This window comes from Schistocerca serialis, chromosome 7 (assembly GCF_023864345.2).
Source record: "Schistocerca serialis cubense isolate TAMUIC-IGC-003099 chromosome 7, iqSchSeri2.2, whole genome shotgun sequence".
Classification (NCBI taxonomy): Eukaryota; Metazoa; Arthropoda; class Insecta; order Orthoptera; family Acrididae; genus Schistocerca; species Schistocerca serialis.
In genome coordinates this window covers 338,411,326-338,422,722 of record NC_064644.1, presented here as the reverse complement: position 1 = coordinate 338,422,722, position 11,397 = coordinate 338,411,326, and the positions used below count along the sequence as shown (strand labels likewise).

At 43.5% G+C, this 11,397-nt stretch overlaps 1 non-coding gene across 1 annotated transcript; it reads left to right on the top strand.

Moving 5' to 3' along the window:
- The first annotated feature begins 626 nt into the window (after positions 1 to 626).
- Trnaa-cgc (transfer RNA alanine (anticodon CGC)) lies at positions 627 to 699 on the top strand. Its single transcript has one exon. It is a non-coding gene; the product is annotated as a tRNA-Ala (tRNA).
- Positions 700 to 11,397: the final 10,698 nt, after the last annotated feature.

Sequence of the window (11,397 nt, the reverse complement as noted above, 5' to 3'; positions counted from 1 at the left end):
ACGGTTTTCCGAAACTCCTTCGCCATAGAAGACGAAGTAAATATTCCCGAATTCCAATCAAGAACAACTGCGAAGATGAGAAACATAGAAGTAGATATCCTCGGTGTAGCAAAGCAGCTTAAATCACTTAATAAAGACAAGGCCTTCGGTCCAGATTGTATACTAGTCAGGTACCTATCGGAGTATGCTGATGCAATAGCTCCTTATTTAGCAATGAAAATGAAATGAAATAAGCGTTTGGCGTCATAGGGGGCAGTTCCGGCGGCCTTGGTTCAGGTCTTATTACATTTGACGCCACATTGGGCGACCTGCGCGTCGGATGGGGATGAAATGATGATGAAGACAACACAACACCCAGTCCCTGAGCGGAGAAAATCCCCGACCCAGCAGGGAATCGGACCCAGTCCCCTTAGGACAGCAGTCCGTCACGCTGACCATTCAGCTGTCGGTGCGGACATTTAGCAGTTATATGCAACCGCAACCGTTCGCTCACTGTAAGTTCCCATATCACTAACTTCGATTTGCAATAGGGTTTTGGAACGTATACTGTATTCTAACATTATGTATTACATCGAAGAAAACGATTTATTGACATATAGTCAGCACGGATTCAGGAAACATCACCGAGCGAGGTGGTGCAGTGGTTAGCACACTGGACTCGCATTCGGGAGGACGACGGTTCAATCCCGTCTCCGGCCATCCTGATTTAGGTTTTCCGTGATTTCCCTAAATCGCTTCAGGCAAATGCCGGGATGGTTCCTTTGAAAGGGCACGGCAGATTTCCTTCCCCATTCTTCCCTCACCCGAGCTTGCGCTCTGTCTCTAATGACCTCGTTGTCGACGGGACGTTAAAAACTAATCTCCTCCTCTTCCTCAGGAAACATCGTTCTGGGGAAACACAACTAGCTCTTTATACTCATAAAGTAATGAGTGCTATCAGCAGGGGATGTTAAATTGATTCCTTATTTTTAGATTTCCAGAAGGCTTTCGACACCGGTCCTCAAAAGCGTCTTCTAACAAAACTGTATGCCTATGGAATATCGCCTCTGTTGTGCGACTGGATTCATGATTTACTGTCAGAGAGGTCACAGTTCGTAGTAGTAGACGGAAAGTCATCGAGTAAAACAGAAGTAATATCCGGTGTTCCCCAAGGAAGTGTTATAGGCCCACTATTGTTCCTGATCTATATTAATGACGCAGTAGACAGTATGGGTAGCCATCTTAGATTGTTTGCAGATGATTCTGTCATTTTCAGATGACCAAATCGAATTGCAAAATCATTTAAATAAGATATCTGTGTGGTGCGAAAAGTGGCAGTTGACCCTGAATAAAGCAAAGTGTGAAGTTATTGACATGTGCACTAAAAGGAATCCACTAAATTTCGATTATGCGATGTCACGTAAATCTGAAGGCTGAAAATTCAACTGAATACTTAGGGATTACAATTACACATAACCTAAACTGAAACGATAACATAGATAATGCTGTGGTAGAGCAAATCAAAGTCAGCGATTCACTGGTAGAACGCTTAGAAGGTGCAACAAATGTACTAAGCGGACTGCTTACACTTCACTTGTCCTCCCTATTCTGGAGTACTGCTGTGCGGTGTGGGATCCGCATCAGGTGGGACTGACGGATAACATCGAAAAAGTTCAAAACAGGGCGGCTCGTTTTGTTTTATCTCGAAATAGGAGAGATAGTGCCACAGACATGATACGTGAATTGGAGTGGCAATCATTAAAAGAAAGGAGATTTTCGTTGCGATGGGATCTTCTCATGAAATTTCAATCACCAGTTTTCTCCTCCGATTGAGAAAACATTCTGTTGGCACCCAGCTACATAGGGATGAATGATCATCACGATAAAGTAAGAAAAATGAGGGCTCGCACAGAAAATTTTAAGTGCTCGTTCTCCCACGCGACGTTCGAGAGTGGAACGGTAGAGAGACAGCTTGAAGGTGGTTCATTGAACCCTCTGCCAGGCACTTAATTGTGAATAGCAGAGTAATTACGTAGATTTAGATGTAGATTTATGTATAACGAAGTACTGTCTGAAAGAGTCTGCGCAAATATTGTACGAGGCCTTGTCAAGAATTCTAAGTAGGGTAAAGGTTAGCCAGTCATATTAAAATTGTGCATTTCACAAAAGCAAAAATTAGCGAATTTTTATCAGTACTCATGTGGATGACGTCACAGTTTGCGTTAGTTTGAGTCAATTGCCACTTACAGCTATCTTGTACAAATCAATTTGCAACTGGTTCTGATCATCTTACAACTTCACAAGACGGTAAATGACAGCCCATAATCAATCAACAGAAGAGTGCTGCTCAGTTTGTCTACTAAATCGTTACAGAGATCAGGAACGGCAGATGACCTATAACTCATCTTTGGGGAAAGCCAGACATTACTTCTTTTTTGCTCGATGCTCGATGACTTTGTCAGTTGCTATGAAGTCTGAGCTTTATGACAGGAAATCACGAATCCAGTCGCACAGCTGAGACGATACTCGGTACGCACACAGTTTGTTTAGAAGTCGCTCGTGAGGAACGGAGTCACTAGACTCTATCTAAAAATTTGCAACCAAGTTTACGTCCTCTGTCGACACAACTAGTTACTTCGTCAGAATAAAGAGCTACTTGCGTTCCAGAGGAAAGATATTTTATGGATCCGTTTTGGCTACTTGTCAAAAAATCACTTTCTCCTATATAATTCCAAAACCGTGCTGCAAATTTGTATCGATCTGTAATTTAGCGAAATACCTCTTTTTCCTTCCTCGAGTGTTGGTGTGACTGGTGCAACTTCCCAGTCTGTATGTACGAATCTTGCGACGAGGATGCTGTTGTATGCGATTGCTAAGTGGGGACCTATTGTATCAGCGTACTCAGAAACGATTCTAACTGGTAAAGAATTTTGATCGGAAGTCTTACCTTTATTAAGTGATTTAAATTTGCTTTGCTACACCAACGATATTTGCGTCTAAGTTACTTATGATATCAGTTGTTCTTAATTTGAACTCTGCCTTACTTACTTCGTCTTCTTTGGTGAAGGAATTTGGGGAAACCGTGTTTAGTAAACTCCGCTTCAGTGGCGCTGTCATCGACAATGTTACCATTGGTATCACGCAGCGAAGGTACAGATTTTGTCTTGCTGCTGACATACGAGGGGCTATCAATAAATAATGTGTTGTGTCTAGACAAGACAGCCTAGACACAATGAGAGGAAGCAGAAAGGCACGCGCTAAGCTAAAGCAGGATGGCGTGAGGTCTGAAACAGGATACGTAATGAATGCTATAAAGAAAAGTACGTATCTTCTGGAATACTTAACTTTAATCCATCCTTTTGGTACATCTGGAGATTGTGGCGATACAAGTGAGACTCTTTAGATACATGCAATGTTACTAATGGCGCCTTGCTAGGTCGTAGCCATTGACTTAGCTGAAGGCTATTCTAACTATCTGCTCTGCAAATGAGCGAGGCTTCGACAGTGTGCATCGCTAGCTACGTCGTCCGTACAACTGGGGCGAGTGCTATCCCGTATCTCGAGACCTGCCTTGTGGTGGCGCTCGGTCTGCGATCACACAGTGGCGACACGCGGGTCCGACATGTACTAATGGACCGCGGCCGATTTAAAACTACCACCTAGCAAGTGTGGTGTCTGGCGGTGACACCACATAATGCAACGCACTTTTCTCTGAAAAATTTCTGTTGGAAAAACATGGAATTTTTTGTGCGACATCGTGGAATATTCCAGCCTCAGCCTCTATGGTTTCATGAAGTTCGGGAAAGTGGCGGCGTTATAGGTAGTCTTCAAAATGGCGTCTCTTAACAGAGGTGCGTTCGGTGCAGAGAGCTGCCATCTGGCTTCTTTTGATGGAAAACTAAAGCATCGCAGATATTCATTGTCTCATACAGAATGTCTGTGGAGACCTTTTAGTGAATGAAAGTAGTGTGAGTCATTGGGTGAGGCGTCTGTTATCACCGTAATCAGGTCGCACATACCTGTCGGATCTCCCACGTGACGGCCAGTCGCGCACAGCTGTGACTCCTGCTATAATGGATGGTGCGGACTCTCTCATTCGAGCTGATCAACGAATTACAATCAGACACGTCGCTGCTCAACTGGACGTCCCTGCTGGTGCAGCGGACACACTCGCCCATAGTGAAACTTTTTGTCGAACTTCATGACACATGGTTTCATCGCTTCGAACTGGAAACAAAACGGTACCCCATTGACTGGCGCACACCACCTCACTCTCTAAGAAAAAGTTCAAAGCCACACCGTCAGCCGGTAAACTCAAAGTAGGTGTTCTGCAACTTTTGAATGGGTTAGGTCTATTCTCTTTATGTTCTCCCTCATGGTGCAACGATAAAGACTTGTGTTGTCCGCACAAGAAATTGAAGAAACGACTCCAGCACGTTCGTCGCCACAAGGATGCAAACGAACTTCTCCTTCCCCATGACATCACAAGACCTCACACGTCCACCCGAGAGGAGCTCACAAAACTTCATCGGACTGTTCTTCCTCATCCATCCTTCCGACCTCCAGCTATTAGGCCCAATGAAGGATGCAGTCCGTGGGAAGCTGTAAGTGGGTGATGCGGAGGTCACTTATGCAGCAAGATGTTGGCGCCAACGTGAAAGAGTATAGTGGTACTTTGAGGTCATACAGGCCTTCCTAGTAAGGTGGCGTAAATCCGTCGCATTGGAGGGAGCCCATATTGAAAAACAGTGATTTGTAGCGGAAAGAGTGTATCAGTATCCTGAATAAAACCAATTTGCTTTCAGAAGGAAATGTGCTGCTTTACTTTCGAAACGCCCCTCGAACGTTAGATAGAAGCTGAATATGCCTGAATATGCGTCAATAGACCGTTTCCTTCGAGGTAATTCATAATGTTCGAAGACAATATATGTTCCAGAGTCCTGCCACATATCAACGTTAATGATATGAGCCTGTAATTTAGTGGATTACTCCCACTAACTTTCTTGAATATCGGTGTGACTTGTGCAAATTTCCACTCTTTGGGTACGCATCTTTCGTCGAGCGAACGGTTGTATATGATTGTTAAGTATGGAGCTATTAAATCAGCATACTCTGTACGGAACCCAATTGGTATACAGTCTGGACCAGCAGACTTGCTTTTTTTAAGTGATTTAAGTTGCTTCACTACTCCGAGGATATTTACTTATACGTTACTCATTATGGCAGCTGTTCTTAATTCGAATTCTGGAGTATTTACATCGTCTTCTTTTGTGAAGCCATTCCGGAAGGCTGTGTTTAGTAACTCCGTGTCTTCAATAGCATCTCCATTGTTATCGTGCAGAGAAGGCATTTATTGTGTCTTGCAGCTCATATACTTCACATACGACCAGAGTCTCTTTGGATTTTCTGCCAGGTTTCGAGACAAGGTTTCCTTGTGGAAAGTATTATAAGCATCTCCATTGAATTCCGCGATAAATTTCGAGCTTCTGTAACAGATCGCGAATCTTGGAGATTTTACGTCCGTTTAAATTTGGCGTGTTTTTTTCGTTGTTTCTGCAAAAGTGTTCTGACACGTTTTGTGTAGCAAGGAGGATCAGCTCCGTCATTTGTTAATTAATTTGGTATAAATCTCTTAATTGCTGCCGATACTATTTCTTTGAATTCAAGTCACATCTGGTTTACACTTGCCTTTTTAATTTGAAAGGAATGGAAATTGTCCCTCAGAAAGGCGCCAAGTGAATTTTTACCTGCTTTTTTGAACAGCTATATTTTTCGCTTATTTTTGGAGGATTTGGGGGTTACAATATTCAGTCTTGCTACGACAACCCTGTGTTCGCTAATCCCTGTATGCCTTTTAATACTCGTTCTTAACTCAGGTTTATTTGTTGCTAAGAAGTCAAGTGTGTTTTCACAACTATTTACTATTCACGTGGTCATAAGAACTAACTGCTGGAAGTAATTTTCAGAGAATGCGTTTAGCACAATTTCAGACCTATATCTACATGGTTAATCTGGAAATCACATTTAAGTACCTGGCAGAGGGTTTTTAAGCGTACCTCCGGAATTAAATACGCATTTTCGCCAACAGCTCTATGATTGTTCAAATCTTGAAGACCGAGAGACTTCCTCTGAAACGGGGCAAGCGGCTAGCGACTGGATTTGTCTCAGGAGGTTTATCACCTGAAACCTGTTCTTCAGACGAACCGGGCAAGCCCTTCGATAGGCCACCTGGGAATTCATTCACAGCCTGCCACACTTTGGAACGTTCTTCCACTAGGCTATGGGTGAGGGATAAGCCTCAGTGCTGGCAGTACTCGGGGTGGCAACGGTAGTGGACCGATCTCGGGACACGTGGGACGCGCTGGGTGTCCCTTGGATTCATATGTCCTCAGAGTGCACAACGGAAGCCAGTACCACCGCTAAACCGGTAACTGTGAGAGAAAGGTCACCAACTCAGCTCACATCTGGACACAGCAATCACAGTCCCTATCCATATTAAAGACGACGGTAATATACTATAGACAGTTATTAAAAGGAGAAACTGTGCCTCATAAACAAAGAAACATGTGCTCTTTAGTTTAACCTCATGTGAATAACACCTGAAATCACAATTCCCTATCCTCCAGGAATACAAGCCTACCTACTAAAGGAATTGACTACTTACAGGCTTCAGAGGACTAATACTTGGACCACTAACCATTATGTCGACCATAGCATGAAAGGGTGCAAAAAGAAATTATATGTACCACAAGATAGCTTAAGCATAGATACTTGTAATATCAGAGGATTTGTCACGGGATAGAGTGATTTAGTAAAAGAAATGAAAGGCAACATATCAGATATACCAACTGCAACAAAAAAAGTAGGGAAAAGCACAAGTATCGTAGGTGATCAACGATCTGATAATCTCTTACAGTACAGTACCGCTACCACCAGAGCTCAAGCAGGATTAGCATTACTTGTGGACAAAAATTGGCATCCAAAATAAAATAGACATATAATTCTATCAATGAATGAAGAATGGCTGTAAGATTGCAGTACAACTGTTTGCCTGCTTAGCTGGATGGTACCGTGCTTGCCGCCCGTGCAAGGGATCCCGGGTTCCATTGACGGCCCGGTTGGAGATTTTCTCCGCTCTTGGACTGGGTGTTCTGTGGTCCTCATCATCATTTCACCCTCATCACCGGCGCGCAGGTCGCCCAATGTGGCGTCGAATGAAATAAGACTTGCACTTGGCGGCCGAACTTCCCCGTATGGGTCCTCCCGGCCAACGATGCCATACGCTCATTTAATTTTTTTATATTACATCTAAGGCTGTATGAAAATGCTGGAAGTATATCCACCAGAACAGGGTAAGAGAAGGAAAATGAAAGAATTTTCTTCCATATCGAAAAACACAACAGACAAGCAAAACAAAAATAACTACAGGATGTTACTTGGAAACGTCAGCACAAGTATAAGGAAGGGACCCCATAATTAATGTAAATGGCACTCAGGGGAACAGTATTTAAAAGAAACGGACAATAATTAAGAAAATCCGCAATTTTTGTAGCCTAAAATAACTAACACTTTTCAAAAAAGTTTCTTCAAAAGTTCACATGGGCAAAGACCATTAACTGATTACATTAAACAACGTAGATCCGTCACTGATAACAGATACATTAGCTTACTGAAGAAGCAACATGTATCCCGGTCACTGTTTAGTAATTTCTAATACGGATGCTTTAAGGAAATGGAGAAGGAGCAATAACGCTAGCAGAAATAAAGAAACAAATCTCAAATTACGTTTACTACGAACTAAAAGCATACTACTCTGATACAAAATGTGCTAACTGAACAGTTGCTAATGAAAGTGAAGATATAGAAGAACGGGAGATCATAAGTAATCTGATCAGAAAGCAGGTTTTGAAACACTAGGAACAAGATTTAAATATAAGATGGACGTTCAATAAGTAATGCAACACATTTCTTTCTGAAAGCTGATTGATTTTATTCAGGATTCCAATGCACCGAATTATTCTACATTCTTTTCGATACAAAACACTATTTCTCAACATAATCTCTCTTCAATGCGACGGCGTTACGCCACTTTTGGGAGGGCCTGCATGCCCGCAAAGTACCATTCTGCTGGTAGACTCCGGAGCCATCTTGCCGCATAAATAACTTTCCCATCGCCCTCGTATTGCTTCCTGCGGAGTACATCCTTCATTGGGCCAAAGAGATGAAAGGTCCAAAAGCGTGGTGCTATACATTCGATGAGGAGGAACAGTCAAGGGAAGCTTTTTGAGCTCTTTTCGGGTGCGAAGACTTGTGTGAGCCCTTGCGTTGTCACGGTGAAGGAGAAGTTCTTTTGTATTTTTGTGGCCACAAACACGCTGAAGGCATTTCTTCAGTTTCCTGACTGTAGCGCAATACGCTTCAGAGTTAATCTTTATGCCATGCGGAAGCACATCAAACAGACTAACCGCTTCAAAGTTTCATAAGACCGTCGCTATGACTATACTCGCTAAGGATGCGGCTTTGAGCTTTTTCTTCGGAAGAGAGATGGTGTGGCGCCACTCCATGCATTGTCGTTTTGTTTACGATTAGAAATTATGAAACCACGTTTCATCGCTTGTGACGATATTCGTAAAACAATAGTCACCATCAGCCTCTTAACGCGCCAGCAGTTCCTTGCATGTTGTCCTTCGTTGCTCTCTATGGTCTTCTGTTACGCTACGAGAAATCCAGCGTGCTCACACCTTTGAATACGTCAACTGGTGGGCGAGTATTTCAGCGCTGTCAACAGAGAAGTGAAGTTGAGCAGCGTGGTGTTTGATTGTGATCCGCCGATCACCTCGAATATGAATTTTCCGCACATCCAACACTGCAAGCGTCATGATTGCATTCGGCCGGCCTTCACGCGAGACATCGGACGCGTCTGAGCGACCTTGTTGCAAAATAGACAGACGCGACACCCAACGACTCATCGTACTTTTGTTCACTGTCTGGTCTCCGTATACATTCCTCAAGCACCTATTAATATCAGCGATATTCATGTTTTCCACCAAGAAAAAACCCAATGGCAGCTCTCTGCTTGGAACGAATCGCCGCCCACGCACCTACGTTACAGGCGCCACTTTCCAGGTTACGTCAAGTGCAGCCATCTGTCGGAACTACATGACTCTATGTGGGTTCATTCAGGAATATTCTATGATGTTCCACAATAAATGCAGAATTTTATCAACAGAATTTGGCCGAGAAGAAAAATGTATTGAATTACAGTTGCGCAGGGCGCCTGCCCCTGTTGATACTGGGTACTCTCCCTCCAGTGTGTGAGGCTAATATTGGCTATAACAGTTTTCCAGGTTTCCCCGATGACCTTGGGACTAAAATACTCAGGAAGGCAGTCATTTGTAAACCACAGGTTTGATAAACACGAGTTAACGGAAACGAAAACAGCAACATAGGTGTACTTCTGTGGACTTCGTGCATAGCTGTATGAAATGCGAAATTAAGCCAGCTGATGGCCTATTCCCACTTGACGTGAGACTGGGTACGGAAAATAATCATGGCTAATTTCAAGCTGCGATAAACTCGTTCCATATATGACGGCTACACATGATAGAGATTGATAAGAATTCGTACTATTAAAACAAAACCTCCTGAATTCCTGGGACAGAGAGAGAGCATTTAAAAACAAAACCTCCTAAATTCCTGGATCAAAAAGGTCACCGCCGTTTTGATCACTACAACCTTTCGTGCCACAGCACTCAAAATATTTTGGATAGGTGCCGAATGGTAACCACAGTTGTCACTAATCTACTCCCCAAATACGTATCGAAAAATGGTTCAAATGGCTCTGAGCACTATGCGACTTAAATTCTGAGGTCATCAGTCACCTAGAACTTATAACTAATTAAACCTAACTAACCTAAGGACATCACACACATGCATGCCTGAGGCAGGATTCGAACCTGCGACCGAAGCGGTCGCTCGGTTCCAGACTGCAGCGCCTAGAACCGCACGGCCAGTCCAGCCGGCAATACGTATCGTTTACCGTTTTTTGTGCAGGACAGAGGCCCAAAATAATCAATAAACAGCTTATCCTTAGGGTACTCTACCTCACTGGAATGCCGACTGCCCGGCAGGCACTAGAATTAGATGTAGACATTCTGCTTTCTTGGCAATGGATGGCTAACTCCCTGACGGCGGCCATCAAAATCGGCTACGTTAAATGCATTTTAATCCTCGTGATGATTTTGTCAGTACCCAGATGTCCCACACAGAGACTGGTGAAAGTACTTCAGAGTCACTGGAACCAATCACTTTTGGTAGACAAATCTTAATCAAGACACAAAACAATTTAGAACATTATCTGCCGGTGGACGTTGATTTACATCAATGGGGCAAGAAGAAAATATGTGCGTGATTCTAACCCGCATCTCCTGCTTACTAGGCAAATGCGCTCACAGCTACATCAATTAGACACAATGATTATCACAAGCACAGTGACTACCCTAGCACGCCTTCCGTCAGAACCAAATTCTCAACTCATACCACACACTACTGAGATAGTGCCTATGGTGTTTAGCCTCATAATTCGTGGCATCTCGCCGATTCCCGCAAGAGTTCGAGCTTGGTGAGCATCTGTAATGAAGGTATCATTGGTGTCTATTCTTCCGGACATGCCCGTAATAACAGACGCCACACACGCTAATCTTAATCTTCCCATGATAGCGGGTATGGTTAACAAGAGACCTTTACAGATGAAATATCCTGGCATCTGTTCACCATCCCCAGTCAGTTGTTTCATGTTGCTTAACTGACCATTTTCGTGTTGTTTCTCGCTTAAGTCAAAAAAATGCAGATATCTCGCCTGGGGTTGCAGAAACACCACCGGACTCCTGGCTAAATTCCGAGGTCTAAGAAACTTCCAAGTCACGTTGGATCACGCGACTGAGAGGACCAGATACTTGTTTGTCTGTGCCTCCGAGAGGCTTCACTTATAACAGAAAGTGATAAATGTAACCGTCCAGAGATCTATCCTTCCAGTTTTATAGGGACTATGCCAGTAATCAGGTCAGAGCCTTATTATCCGTATCCAGCAGGAATAGTTTCTGCTCAAGGCAGAACTTAAAGTTTTCGAGTCTGAACGAGACAGCCAAGGCCTCCAGCTCTTATACAGTGCACTTAACTTCGGCCTATGACAAGGACTTTCAGTCAATAGGCGACTGGCTTCTTCTACCTTTCACACTCTTGAAGTAACACGGCTGCCATCCCTGGATTAGAGGCTTGGGTTCGCAAGACAAATTCGAGGTCAAAATCAAGAACAGCTAAGACACGACCGCTAACCAAGGCTATCTTCCAGTCATCGAACATTGCCTGCTGGCTGTCAGTCCATTGAAAGTTTTCGCTTTTTCAGAGTAAACGATCCAG